Genomic DNA, 13,847 nt, shown 5'->3' with positions numbered 1-13,847 from the left:
AGTATCACTCCCCTGTTTAAACAAAGAAAATTCAAACAATCCAAAGGTAGGTAGGAAAAGAGAAAAAAGAAACCAAGAGAAAGCATATGTCACATGATATTCAAATATTAAGCCACCTGTATGGCCTGTCTGCTGACCAATTAGAGACTTGGAAGAGGTCGTCGAAGGCCTCCCTGTGACAAGCACTGCCTCTTTTGTTGCTAGATCAGGGGAAGGTCAGGGGTGGGGGTAATGTAAGGTCTCAAGGCAACAGCTATTTACCAAACAGGACAGAAGAATTTCAATTTGTTATGTCAACTGGTTCTAGTTGCATATTAGTATATCAGTCCTGAGGGCATATATATATATATATATATATATATATATATATATATATATATACACACATACATACACACACACACATAACAATAACAAAAAAGGGGCAGAAATAAGTCCCAATATTTCTGTAGTCATTATCAATATAAACTGGTTAAACTCACAATTAAAAGCAGATACTTAGATCTACTTTTTCATTTGTGGAAAAAAATGTATGTCATTTCCAAGAGAAAAACCTAAAGAACAATACAGTAAGAGTGAAAAAGAGAGAGAAAACACATATACCAGACAAGCACTATCTTAGATAGCAACACTAAGAGCAGGCATAATAATTTTTTAAGGAGAAAAGTAATAAAAGGAGATAGTCACCAAAAGATAAGACAATTATGAACTTGTATGAACCTAATAATGTGTTCTCAAAATTATAAGGCAAAATCAGACCAAATTATAGGCAGAAGTTTACAAACTACAAAAAAGTGGAAAATGTTAAACTGTCTCACAAATCAATGGATTGAACAGAAAAGAACCTCAGGATAAAAACAATCTAAGTAACCAGATTAGCAAAGTGGATGGAGAGATGTAGAGAGAGAATCTTGCACAGGTAAAGAGTGAATATACATTTACAAAAACTGGGATATTCAAAGTCTGTTTACTAGAAAACAAAAAGTCTTAACAAATTCTAAACAGAGCACATCTCTCATCTCCAAGAATTAGAAATCTATGACAGAATATTTTTTGAAAAGCCATAACTTTGAAAACAAAATTGGAAAACACGCTTCTAAATAGTCCATGAATTAAGGATAAAATTCTAGTGGAAAAAAACCCAAAATATTTATAACTAAGGCATAACAAAAGCATGGCATATTAAAACTTGTGATATGTAGTTAAAGCAGGATTTAAAGGGAGATTTATTCTCTCACATAAATATTAGAAAACAACAACAAAAGATTCTGAAAATAAATAACTCTAATATTCAACTCTAGAAACCAGAAAAAGAACAGCAGAGCAGACACAAAGCAAGTAGAAGGAACAAAACTATTGATACAAAGATAAAAGTAGAAATTAAAGGAATAGATAACTTTTTAAAAAGAATTAACATGATTTTAAAAATTAGAAGGATATTCATTGCAAAGTCTGGCAAGACTGATCAGAAGACTTTCTGCACTCCAGTCTCTCACCTGCGTCTCACTTACCCATCCTTTTTGCAAGCCTCTATTGTGTGGGGGATTTACAATTTAATTTTTTCTCCATTGAAGAAGAGCTGTGTTTAGAGCAAAGGGATTTTCTTTCGCACCTCTTCCTGTGGCACCTAGCATAGGGCCGGTCACGTTGGCTGGGTCACGCTGGCTGTATTCAACCGTTGTCAGTTGAATGAATCGATGTAAGAAAGATGACAGTACTGTACTACTCTAGAGCTCTACAGCACTTGACCTTTTTACAAGGCACTTACTTTCCCTTCTTTTGATGTTTGCATCAACCCTGAGCAACAATGAAGCAGAGGTTACTTTCCAGATTTGTATAGATTGTTTTGAAAATTTTATAGGCGAGAAAACCAAGGTTTGGAGAACGCATCGCGTGCGAGTGTCAGAATGGGAACCAGAACCCAAACACCAAATCTAGAGTCATTTCCCCCACGTGGTGTTCCTACCGAGTCATAAAAAGCACAGTGGTAGCTATTCACCATTCTGGCCTAGAGGGTCTCAGTTCCAAGGCAGAAAAGTTTGTGCTACAAATAGAAGGAATTCCACCCTAAATGATTTGTTTATTATCTTTTAAAGTGGTATTTCAAGAAGCGTTCGCTCAGCCACGAGAAAAATGAGCCATTCAAAGAAGCTCGCTTTTGCTGCTGCGGGGCAGCAGGGAACGCTGCAGGGCGTGGGTGCAGGGTGTTAAGGCAAAAGAAAGGGCTGGGTGAGTGCCAGGTGACCTTCCCGGACGAAACCCCCAGCCCAGAGAGAGCGCCCGGTAACAGAAGCCCCCCGGAACGCCGCCAGTTCGGTCGGGGGCTTCACACTGGCGCCTGCTCCTGTGCCGCCGCAGGCGTCCCCACCCGAGTAACAACAACCCTGGGAGAGACGCCTTGTGCCTCTGACCCTCCGCTCTTCTTCAGCTCCGGGGCGCGTTTCCTCCGAGCAGCTCCCGAGCCTTTGGCCTGAGTTTCATCCTCCCCCGCCCAGTCATCTCCAAAAAATGCAGTCCAGTCCCGAGAAAGAGCCGCGCCTTGGGGGAGGTAGGGGTGTTGGAGAGGCTGCGGAAGATGACTGGATCCCCAGGGTTCGTAGCTGGGCTGCGGCCAAGGCTGCCGCAGGGCACGGCTTGCGTCCAGCCCCCGCACGCTGGCCTCCTCTGCAGCCCACCGCACCCTGCCCAGTCCCGCTCCTTGCACTATTAAAACGCAAGCTAGACCAACAGTTTTTTTTTTTTTTTTGAACAGCCTCAAACGGGCAACAATCTAAAAGTCCTTTCGTAAAGAGCTAAGTAATTAAGAATGGTGACGCACAAGACTGCTAGTATTATGCAGTGTTAAGGAAGAACCAAGTTGATCCAGGTGCGCTTGCATGCAAAGACCCTCCAAGATCTAGTGAGTAAAAAAGCGCGTTGCAGAAAAATACAGCAACACCGTTTTGTAGACAGTACATCTACGTAATGTAGGAAAGCCAAGCCTAAAAGTGGGCTGGGCGAATGAAGAGTGAATCTGTTTTTTAAAAATATTTATTTAATATATAATATAAATAAATATATTCATATATTGCGTAGGTGTCCTTTTTTCAAAAAAATAAACTTTATTTTTTAGAATAGTTTTAGATTTACAAAAAAGTTCAAATAGAGTTCTCATAAACTCCAGTTTCTGCTATTACTATCTTTTATTAGCATGGTGTTTTACTACAACGAATGAGCCAATATTGATGCGTTATTATTAATTAAACTCCATACTTTATTCAGATGTCCTTAGTTTTTAGCTAATGCCCTTTTTCCAGGATCCCATCCAGGATACCACGTTACATTTAGTTTTCGCATCTCCTCAGGCTTCTCTTGGCTGTGACAGTGTGTGTCTCAGACTTTCCTTGGTTTTGATGCCCTTGACAATTTTGAGGAGTACTGGTCAAGTTTTCCGTAAAATATCCCTGAACTGGGATTTGTCTCATGTTTTTCTCACGATTAAACTGTGATTATGTATACTTGTGAGGAAGACCACAATCGGTACATACTATCACTGTTGATTTAACATTCTTGATGTTGACCTTGATCATCTGGCTAAGGTAGGTGGTCGCGGTTTCTGCACTACAAAGCTACTCTCCCACCCCCATCTCCATTTCCATACTGTTATGTCACCTTTTTAACGTAGAGAGGGTCACCTTTTTAATGTACACAGTCACTAAGTAAGGTACACTGGGCTGGAGGGGGCTTGGGTAAATCCCCTCCCCACGAGTGCGGCGCAGGGCAGGACCGGTCGCGGGAGGCGGTGGGGAGAACTGGCTCCTCGCCTACCTCCAGGCGACTGCTGTATCCTCCTCCCGCGACAGAAGGCCCTTTAGCTTCCTTCCCCTGCTCGGGGAGGATGCTCGCAGCCTGCGGGCCCAGGGCAGCCCTAACCTGGGGGCGGGGCCGAGCGCAGACCACGCCCCTAGGGCCCGCCCCGCCCTGGCGCACGCGGCTCCGCCCCGGGGCGCGTTGGGGCGGCGGGAGAGGGGAGTTTTCCGCCCAACGGCTCCTCCTCCAGACCCTCCCTGACTGCTGAGCAGCTCGCGGGTCCCGAGTGCCCAGCGAGCCCCGAGAGCGGGAGTGGGACATAACTCGAGGCTGGTCCGAGGTGCCGCGCCTGGGACGCCCGCAGAGAGAGCCGCTGCTGCCCGCGTCCCCGTTCGCCCCTCGCGGTCCCCCACCCCGGTGGCCAGTGGCTAGGTGAGTGAGGGTTCCCCGGCCTGCTGGGGGCAAGGGACGGGGCGGTGGCAGGGTTACGCGGCCCCCGCCGGAAGGCCCCGGACTGTTCCTCGCCCCCTCCCGGTCCGGCCCTGCGGCTTCCTGGTTACACGGCGTGTAACCGTAAGGGGGCAGGTGTCGGGCTGGTCCCGGACGGGCTGAGTCAGCCTGGCTGCCCAGCTCGGTCAACGGCGGGGAGCCCTCCCTGTGGGGTGGGGGGTGCACAGGCGGGGCCCACAGTGGCCAGGGCCACGTGATCGTGCTGCTCCGCCGGAGTCTGGGGCTCAGGGCCTGGGCCGGATTGGGACCGGGTGAACCTGCGACAAGAAGGCGACTGGCTGGTGTGGGGATGGCCGGTGGCCACGGCCCCTCTGACCCCGTTGAGTTCTCGGGAGTGTGTGTACCCTTCTGGGAAGGGCTTATGTTGAGGAGAGCTAGCAGAGGAGGCTGCCTTCAGGAACTTTCCTCCGGAACTGGAAAGACGGAAATTCCTGGGAGCTGCTAGTTGGAGTTGATTTGCAAGGCACTCTGTTTGAGAGAATGCGGGATCTATCCCAGGTGCTGTGTTCACCTGTGTGTTTACCTTCGCTGCCTTTCCTCCATTTCAACCTTGAGCTAGTTTCAGGGAGGGATTCTTGACTTTTACCTCCCGCTGGGCTCTACCCAGTCCCCTGAAGATTTAAAAATGTAGAAACGCATCTGTTGGCCTGAAGGAGAGCTGTGCAGTTCATCAGCTTGCGACTTTGGGGAGAAGCTAAGCTAGACAGTTCTAGCCCAAGCTGGGAACAGTTTGCCTGGCACATTTCTGTCCCTGCCCCTCTAATCAGTGACCTTTCTTCGGAGATTGGGTGTTTTAGGACAGACCTGGGGGATCTGTGGTAGCCCGCCGCTCTGCCTTCCCTCCCTGCCGTCACTTTGCTCCCTGCTGCTTTGACCTGGGCATGGAGTGGCCCTGTGAGGGGTGAGCCTCTGCCCTGCCTCACGGCAGGGACAAAAGTTTACAGGGCAGTGCCAGGCTGAGTCCAGGAGCTGGACAGGTAGGGCGTGCTATCTTGCTCCCCCTGACCCCGGACTGGCTCTCATTATACTCCTCCATTCCTTCCTTGTTTCAGTCAGTTGTTGGGGATTCCAGGAGGATTAACAGGGCCCCTTCCCTCAAGGCACTCTTCATGCTACTGGGTGTTCCCTGCCAGGAGAGGCCAGGTGAGGTGCCAGGGCTATTTGTTGCCCTGGCGTGGGGTGCTCACTACCTTGGGCTCCTGCATCCCTCCCGAATCTCACCTCTTACTGGTCTCTATGCCTTCATTTCCTCATCTGTAAAGTGGGGGTAGTAATAATACCTACCTCACAGGGTTATGGTGAGGATTAAATGAGTTAATATACTTAATAACCATACAGCTCAGGCACTGATCTGAACAGGTGGTGACTGGTGCACCATACCCCTGTGTCGCAGGATAGACGTAAAGCTTACAGCAGGGCCTGGCGCATGAGTAATCATCTGGAAGAGTCAACAGTAATAACAACAATAGCTATCACTCCCTTCGTGCCCTGAAGGGCCGAGTTGAATTACTCTCCTTCTGACCTGTTCCTCTGTCATAGCTCATGCTGTTCTGCCCTCCTTCTCCCAGTTCTGCGTGTTATTCACCACCCTCCTGGGAGCCATCCAGGTGCCTGGAGCAGGAAGGGACAAGACATGCTGTGAGCCCATGCAGCCCTCCTCCACTCTTTTGGTATCACTTCTCAAAACTCGCCTTGGAGTAATAATTATATGGCCACAAGTCTTCTCTCTGCCCCGTCTTCTGTGTCTGGAGGGTGGGGGGTATTTCTCACTCGTCTCTTGGTCTCACAGCATCCAGAAGGGACCTTGCTGAATGTCGGTACTCAGTAGATATTAGCTAAGTGAAAGAGGCAGGCCAGGGAAGTAAAGTTTCCCTGTTCTTAAAATGTTTGACTTTGGAAGCTGAATTTGGATAGGCCAAAAAAACCCAACAACTTGGGAGAGTGAGATGGAAGTGAGTCCAGACTGAGAGGTGGGCCTAGGAACTGGCTGAGAGGCCAAGTGGGAGTCGCCTTGGACTCCTTTATGTCTCCAGGGCAAGGATGGTAGTCAGGGCTCATCCTGGATTGCTGCACCTAAGATCCATTAGTGATGCCTTGGCCACGTGATTTTGGGAGGATGGGTAGTTTGAGGTGGTAGGAGTGAGAATTGAGCCAGAATAGGTGAGTGTGGGTTTTTCTTGGGAATTCACTTGGGCGGGGAGGGGAAACCCTGTGTGGGCAGGAGGTGAATGTAGAAATGAAATCTGTGCCGAGTGCTGGATGTTCAGAGGACCCAGGGTCTTTGTGGAGCTCCCCTTCCTTCCTGCTCCTTCCTCTTCTCAGCTGCCGTCTTTTCCCTCCCGCTAAGCCTGAAGCAAGTCCCTGATACTTGCCCCATGGGGACCACTGGAGGAAGATTCTGTGTATAGGTGTATTTTACAATCACAGCCAAGCAAACAGACTCAGGTTTCTCTGAGTTTTTCTCCTCAGCACCCTGTGAGCACATTGCCTGCAGAACATCAGGAATCTGAGGGCTACCTAAATAGAAAAGCTCTTAGGGGAAATGAAGACACCAAAGTTTCCTTGTTGGGAATTTGCATTTTTAAAAGGAGTTGTGAAATTCATGGTGCTTTCTAATAACCCTGAAACCATACCATATTAAGCCTACTGACCCTGAGCCCGGGCACCCCATGAAATAAAGGTCTGATTTCACGTGGTGGTTTGTATTTGGGAGAATCCTGACAGTGCAACATGTACAGTGACTTGAACCACAGCTGGCTTTGCTCCTGATGTGAGAAAGTAACAGGTGAGGCCAATGGAGGGGTGAGGAGACAGAGTTCTCATGCGTGCTTGGTATCCTGGGACAAGCCACATAGCCACACAGAGTCCCAGGGTTCTGGGTGGTAAAATGCCTACCTCATGTGGTGGTTTGCACAATCTGGTGAGGTGATGTTTGCAAAAGGGGTTTGAGATCAGTTAGGGGGTGGTAATGGCAGTGTTGATATCTTCGTTGTGTGCCTGCGAGGAATCTTGAAGCTGGGGGTGGAGTGTGCAGATGGCAGGTAGCTGACTCCTGGTTCTGTGATCTCTGAGTGTCTAGTCTTCCAGGGGCTTGTGCTCCTGAAGGTCCCACTGCCTTAGCAGAAAAAAAGGGGGAGGAATCACTCCTGAAATTGAGAGGGAAGTCAGGAGCCCCCAGCCTCTTACAGCTGTAGCTGGGGAGAGACTGGCTTAGAGGACAGCGTGAGGGACGAGGAGAAACTCAGAGGCTGATAACAGGGAGCCAGAGGGAGTATATGGCAGATTAAGCCTGGGGAGTGGCATCCCTGGGGGAAAAGGTGTGTATGTGGGGGGCTGGTGATAGCAGACATCAGCTTGCTGTGTCCACCTAAAAGGTCACGGCTATTTTAGGAAGCGGGTGACAAGGGATATTTCTATTGAACTCAGTGTTAGTGAGTATCCACTGTTTGCCTAGCCCTGTGCTGGGAGCACAAAAGCAGAGGCCACCCCTACCCGCCCTAGGTTGTCCCCTGCCTGTTCTGTAGTATAGATGTAAAGTAATTTATTCAACCTTTCCCCCATTGCTGGGTATGGAGACTGTTGACTGTTTTTATAGTTTGAAATGGTGTTGGAGTAAACAATCTATAAAATCCTGTTTGGAATGTCACTGAATGTTTTATTTATAAGGAAGAGTTCACATTTTTATGATATTAAGTTTTCCAAATCAGGGACAGATTACAGGCCTTGTGATGTAGAATGTCTTCATTAGATATTAAGAATAGGATTCTAATTGGATATGCTGGAGATATATATATATCTCATAAAATATATGTCATATAATTTGGAAATTATTTGTAAATAATTTTTTTTATTCCTACCTTTTTTTTCTGTTTGTTGGTCATTCATTTCAACCTATATTGTTACTCATTTCTTTTTACTTCTGGCTTATTTTGTTGCTCTACTTCTATTTTATTTATTTATTTTTATTATTTTTTTGTGTGGTACGCGGGCCTCTCACTGTTGTGACCTCTCCCGCTGCAGAGCACAGGCTCCTGACGCGCAGGCTCAGCGGCCATGGCTCACGGGCCCAGCCGCTCCGCGGCATGTGGGATCCTCCCGGACCGGGGCACGAACCTGCGTGCCCCGCATCGGCAGGCAGACCCCCAACCACTGCGCCACCAGGGAAGCCCTGTTGCTCTACTTTTAACATCTAAATTGGTTCATTTATTTTTAGTGTTTTATTTTAATTAAAAAAGTATATAAAGCTCAGCGTTTTCCTCTGAGTACAACTCTAGCCAATGGGCCTTTGTATGAAATGCTCACCTTTCCATTGCTTTCTAGTACTCTGTAGATCAGTTTTGATCCAAGAATTTTTTAGAAGGCAACGTCCTGAATTTTTGAGTAAGTTTTGTGGGGGGTATGGTCATATTTTAATGTTGACTGCTAGTTTTATTGAGTGAACGTGCTCAGCAAAATCTCTTGTTGGACTGCATTAAGATTTTCTTTGTGGCCAGCTACACAATCAATGTGAAAAGGTTTCATGGACGTGTACTCTCTGTGGGATACAGTCTTCAGATATATCTGTGATCTTGAGGTTGCCCTCTGCATCCCTGCTTATTGAATCTGTTTTTTGAGTCAAGCTCAACTTATATTTGTCTTGGATTTATGAATTTGGCATGCATGTTTGGTGTATACAGGTTTATCAAGCTTACCTTTGTGGATTGTACCTTTTGTCTTTTGCTTATTCAATGCTTTTGGCCTTTGGCCTTAAATTCTGTATTAACTCTTTTAGGAGCATATATCGCCAAGAATCTGGGAGAATCCCTTCTTCTTTACAGTCCTAAAATTAGTAACTAAGTGCATTTTATAGGACAGTAAGTGAAAGCCTCAGAAATTTGGAGGCAGGCGTCAGTCAGGGAGGGGGTAAGCCGCATCCTTTAGTTTCCACTCAGACTCATGCAGAGCAGGTAGTAATCAGACTGCCCCTGCTTGCTTCTGAGTCAGGATTACTGTGAGCTCCCCCTCTTTGCCTGTTCCAGTGGCCCCCATGATAGCCAGGTTTTAGGAGGGATGGATAAAAGGAGATCTGTCTGCAACGCCCAGGGATGGGCCTGAGTACCACTCCTCTGCCTTTGTGTTTGGTTCCCCCCCATCCCTTAGGTCCAAGGAGGTGGACAGCTGTGACTCGCAATTACATTTCCTTCCTCATCTGAAGCGGCAAGGCGTACTTTGTTTTCCCCAAGGGATATGACAAAACAGTACACAAAAATGTCCCAGGGCCAAATGTCAGGTATAAAGACTTGGGCCACAAGTTTTACACTCGTTTCTATGCTTGTGTTTTAAGTCACATAAACTATTTCAAGGGACTAGAATGGCCTAAGCCCTGTTGTACCATGGATTCCTAGGGGGTAGTTTTCCAAGTCTTGTGTTTCCAGATGGCTGAGAAATGGTTGGGAAAAACCCTCAGTTTGCAGAGGCAGGATTATTGGAAAGTCCTCAACATGTTTTTAATATTAATATTTCCACTTCTGGTTTGTCTTTGTGTTTACCTAGTATGTCTTTGCCTTAATTTTTAACTTTTCTTTCTCGTTTAAAAAAAAAAGTGTTTCTCTTGTAATCAGCACGTGACTGGGGTTCGGGGACATGGCAGAAGGCAGTGATAATAGCAACAAACCGAATTTGGTCATTTCTGTCTTTGGTAGAGAATTCAGACTGTTTGCATACCAGATAGTCTTGATTTTATTTCTTGTGTCTTGTTTTCTGTTTATTATTTACTATAATTGGATGTTGTTTCTTTCCTGATTTCTGCTGTCTGGGTTAAGTTTCTCATCATTCCTCTTCCTTCCTCTTCCCCACCCACTTGCATTAGGATTCAGGTTTGGCCATGATTTAAGAGAGGAGTTTCTCGATCTCCAGAAATTGGAGTCCAGAGTTAATAAGTGTCTGTTCCATGAGGTTGTCCAGGCACGAGGCTTCTTATGAAAATTTGCTCCCAGCATTCTTCAGGGCTTTGGTTTACAACCTTGAGCATGTTTAAGAATAACTGGCAAGGTTTGTTAAAACACGGATTCCTGGGCCCCACCCCTAAAGGTTCTGATTTAGGGGGTCTGTGGTGAGGCCCGAGAAATTTCCTTTATGACAGGCACCCAGGTTGTGCTGATTCGACCAGTCTGGGGACCACACTTGGGCAGTGTTGCTCTGGGTGCTTCCCTTACCTGCAAGGCCCAGGACAGCTGACTCCCTGACAGGGCCCTGCCTTGCTGCCAGGGAGGCCTGGAAACATAGTCCTTGTTTGGGGCTGCCATGTGCCAGGCTGCGGGTAGTGTTCTGTCATGGAAGCAAGAGGGGGCAGATGGCTGAGGGGGGTGACGACTGAAGTTTCTGGAACACCACCCACTGGTGTCCTCAGTCTGAAACTACTCCTGTGCTTGTCGGTTTTGCCACTGGCTAAGCCAGCCTTCCTCGGGTTAGGAAGTAGGAATGGTATCTTGTGACAGGGGCAAGCCAGCAGGAAGTGCAGGGGGCGGCAGCCTCCGATCCTGAGGGCAAGTTGCTGCTGCTACTTTTCTCATGCTCTGAGAGTCTCGCTGCTTCCAGGCCATTCCCAATAGTCAGGTCTGGCAGCCATTCGTTCTGCCACTTGGAGTCACCTCCTGATCTTAGAGGGCCCTCGGGATGCGGGGGCGGGTGTCCCTCCAAGACCCAGCTTTGGGATGGAGAGAGTCTAACTGTGCTTCCTTCTCCCGACTTACCTTCATCAACTCCAGGTGTGACACATCATTGTCTATTTCCAGGAGAGCTTGGGGACAGAGGCCATTTGAACCCTGAACTGAGCTGGGCTGTTGGTCAGCGCGGCTCCTGACACCCTGGAGAGATCAAAACAAGAGGCTGCCAACCCCGGCTCTCTGCTCTTGTTAACTCATGGGGGTGAACCTGGAGAGAAGCAGTGTCCCAGAGGCTTCCCTGGGCAGAGGCTGCTTTCTCTGTGGCTTGGTGATATGGGCTTTATTAGGAGGCAGCAGAGTCATTTTCTCATTCTGTCTTTCCCAGGGTAGCCTTTGCATTTCCAAGTCCATTCTCCAGCCCAGGAAGGTGGAAAGGCGCCCAGAAGCGTGAGTGGCAGGGAGCCAGCCTGGGCCGCGATGCATCGGCCGGGAGGTCGAGAAACATGACTTGAGTCTTTGTCCTGCCCCAGCCGATCCTGAGAGCCCAGGCAGGCCTTGCTCTCTAGGCCTTGGCTCTCACCTCAGTAAAACAAGCTGGTTGAGTCAAAGAAACTCCTGAAGGCCCCTTCCAGCCCTGATATTGTAGGATTCCTGTGTAATCCAAATGCCAGTGCACTGGGAATTGGCTTTATTATTTTTATTTTTTTAAATAATTTTTATGTATTTTATTTATTTATTTATTATTTTTGGCTGCATTGGATCTTCGTTTTTGCGTGCGGGCTTTATCTAGTTGCGGCGAGCGGGGGCTACTCCTCGTTGCGGTGCGCGGGCTTCCCACTGCGGTGGCTTCTCTTGTTGCAGAGCACGGGCTCTAGGTGCGCACAGGCTTCAGTAGTTGTGGCATGTGGGCTCAGTAGTTGTGGCTTGAGGGATCTAGAGCTCAGGCTCAGTAGTTGTGGCGCATGGGCTTCGTTGCTCCGCGGCATGTGGGATCTTCCCGGACCAGGGCTCAAACCCGTGTCCCCTGCATTGGCAGGCGGATTCTTAACCACTGCATCACCAGGGAAGGCCTGGCTTTATTTCTAAGAGGTGTCTTTCTGAGCCTGCTTGCTCAAGTTCAACCCCTTGGTCAGGCCTGGACACTGGTCCGTGGCCACTCTCCAGCCTGCTTTGCCCGGAGCTTCTCCAGGCTGGGTCTCCCCAGGTGCCAGCCCTCGGAGGGCAGTGTCTGAGGCACTGTCTGGCTAATGATTGACATGGGCTCCAGCTATTCCTAATTCATGGGTGTGAGTGAGGAGTTAAATGTTTAACAGCACTTTCTATGGGCTTTTTGTTCAGTGCCTGGGAAAGGAGGGTCAGGGTTGGTGGAATGCGGCCCTGGGGCTCACTGGCTTGCTCCTGGGGCCTGATGGCATCTGTGACCCACACCTCAGAGGTGAGGCAGTGCCCCAGCAGAGTCGGGGATGTTCATACGCCCTCTCACGTAACTTGAGGTTCTACCTTGTCGTGGGAGGGAGAGAGGGAATGTCTTAGATCAGTCCTTTCTGCCCCCAGAATTCCTGGAGCCTCTGTACCAGAAGCTCTGACTGAAGAGGTCATTGGGACAGGTGCCACCAGGGTGTGAAAGAGATGAATCAGGGTACACTGGTGTCCTGTTGGTGTGTGTCAGGGACCTTGCTGTGCCCTGCCCCATACTGGCCAGTGGAGGAGGAGAGAAGAGGCCTGTCCTATAGCCCGGGCACTGACTGTCTCACTGGGAGGCCTAGAAAAAGTAATTCTGCCTTGGGCACTAGTCCGGTGTGTGATCCTTGCTTGTCAAGAATTATCCCTGAGCCTTAGTTCCCTTGAGGTGATAATACCTCTCTTGCAGGATCATTTCAAAGGTTAATGAGGTGATATATAATGCGGTAATATATGTATTAATACCTGTCATAGGTACTGGAAAAGGGGGAGTATTATTAGAGCACTAAGAAGACATAGAAAACATTTTAGGCCAAGTGCTGGTAAGTTCTAGAAAGGGAGATCATCGTTGTGGGTGGAGAGATCAGGGTGGGCTTCCTGAAAGAAGTGGGGCTCCATCTGGCTAAAAGGAAAGCCAGAATTGACTTAGGCTTAAGGAAGGCACAAAGGAGATAGGAGGACAGACCAGGTAGAGGGACTGTTTGAGCAGAAGTTCTGAGGATGGAAAGTGCTGAGGTATTGGCTTGACTGAGCTACAGACATGCATTTCCTGCATTCTTTCCATCACACAGAGACCTCCAGGGACCTTCCATTTTCTTGCCATGGCACAGCCCAGGGCGGGTTGGCAGGCTTTAGCATCCCGCCTGCACAGTGATCAGCCCCACCTGAGATCTGAAAGAGCATCTTCTCCTCCAGGGTGATCTGCAGATTCTGTTGGGGATTTCTTTTCAGCTTCCAGCTGAATAAGACTGGCTGGGGACTTGGTCACCATTAGAAGAGCAGCCCTTGATAAGTGCTATTTGAAGGAGAGATTTCCTGGGGCTTCCAGGAGCTGGAGTATATACTCTGTCAGGTCTTCTAGGTTTGAAGGGACTAGGCCTTTCCAAAGGCTTTGAACAGGCCCCAGGACTGCAGAGGCCCAGGGACTCCCTGCTGCCTTTAGGTCTTTAGTCTTGTGCGCCACCCCTCTCCTCACCTCTTACCTGGCAGGGCCCTGGATGAACATCTGTTCCTTTCATTACAAATATCGGTACCTGCAGGGACTGCCCTGGTGGGGACAGTGGGCAGCCGAAACAGGCATCCTGGATGAATGGGCAGCTGCTGCAGCCCTAGCTGTGTGCCACCACGTGGGAATGTAGGACCCTTGTTGCCAGGTTTCCTGTTTTTCCATTTAAAACAAAATTTAAGTGGGAGAGTCTCTTTTGTGGCCTCACCTCTCCCCTC

At 48.4% G+C, this 13,847-nt stretch overlaps 1 protein-coding gene across 1 annotated transcript in view; it reads left to right on the top strand.

Annotated features, from left to right (window-relative positions):
- Positions 1-4,010: 4,010 nt before the first annotated feature.
- ANXA11 (annexin A11) overlaps positions 4,011-13,847 on the top strand; it is a 41,090-nt gene continuing 31,253 nt past the window's right edge. The window contains exon 1 of the mRNA XM_033841434.2: positions 4,011-4,221. The gene's annotated coding sequence lies outside the window, so the exon portion shown is untranslated. The remainder of the gene's footprint in view (positions 4,222-13,847) is intronic.

The sequence above is a fragment of the Tursiops truncatus genome, chromosome 16 (genome assembly GCF_011762595.2).
Source record: "Tursiops truncatus isolate mTurTru1 chromosome 16, mTurTru1.mat.Y, whole genome shotgun sequence".
In the NCBI taxonomy this organism is placed as follows: Eukaryota; Metazoa; Chordata; class Mammalia; order Artiodactyla; family Delphinidae; genus Tursiops; species Tursiops truncatus.
Note: the sequence above shows the minus strand (reverse complement) of the source record. Positions and strands in the feature narration are given on the sequence as shown.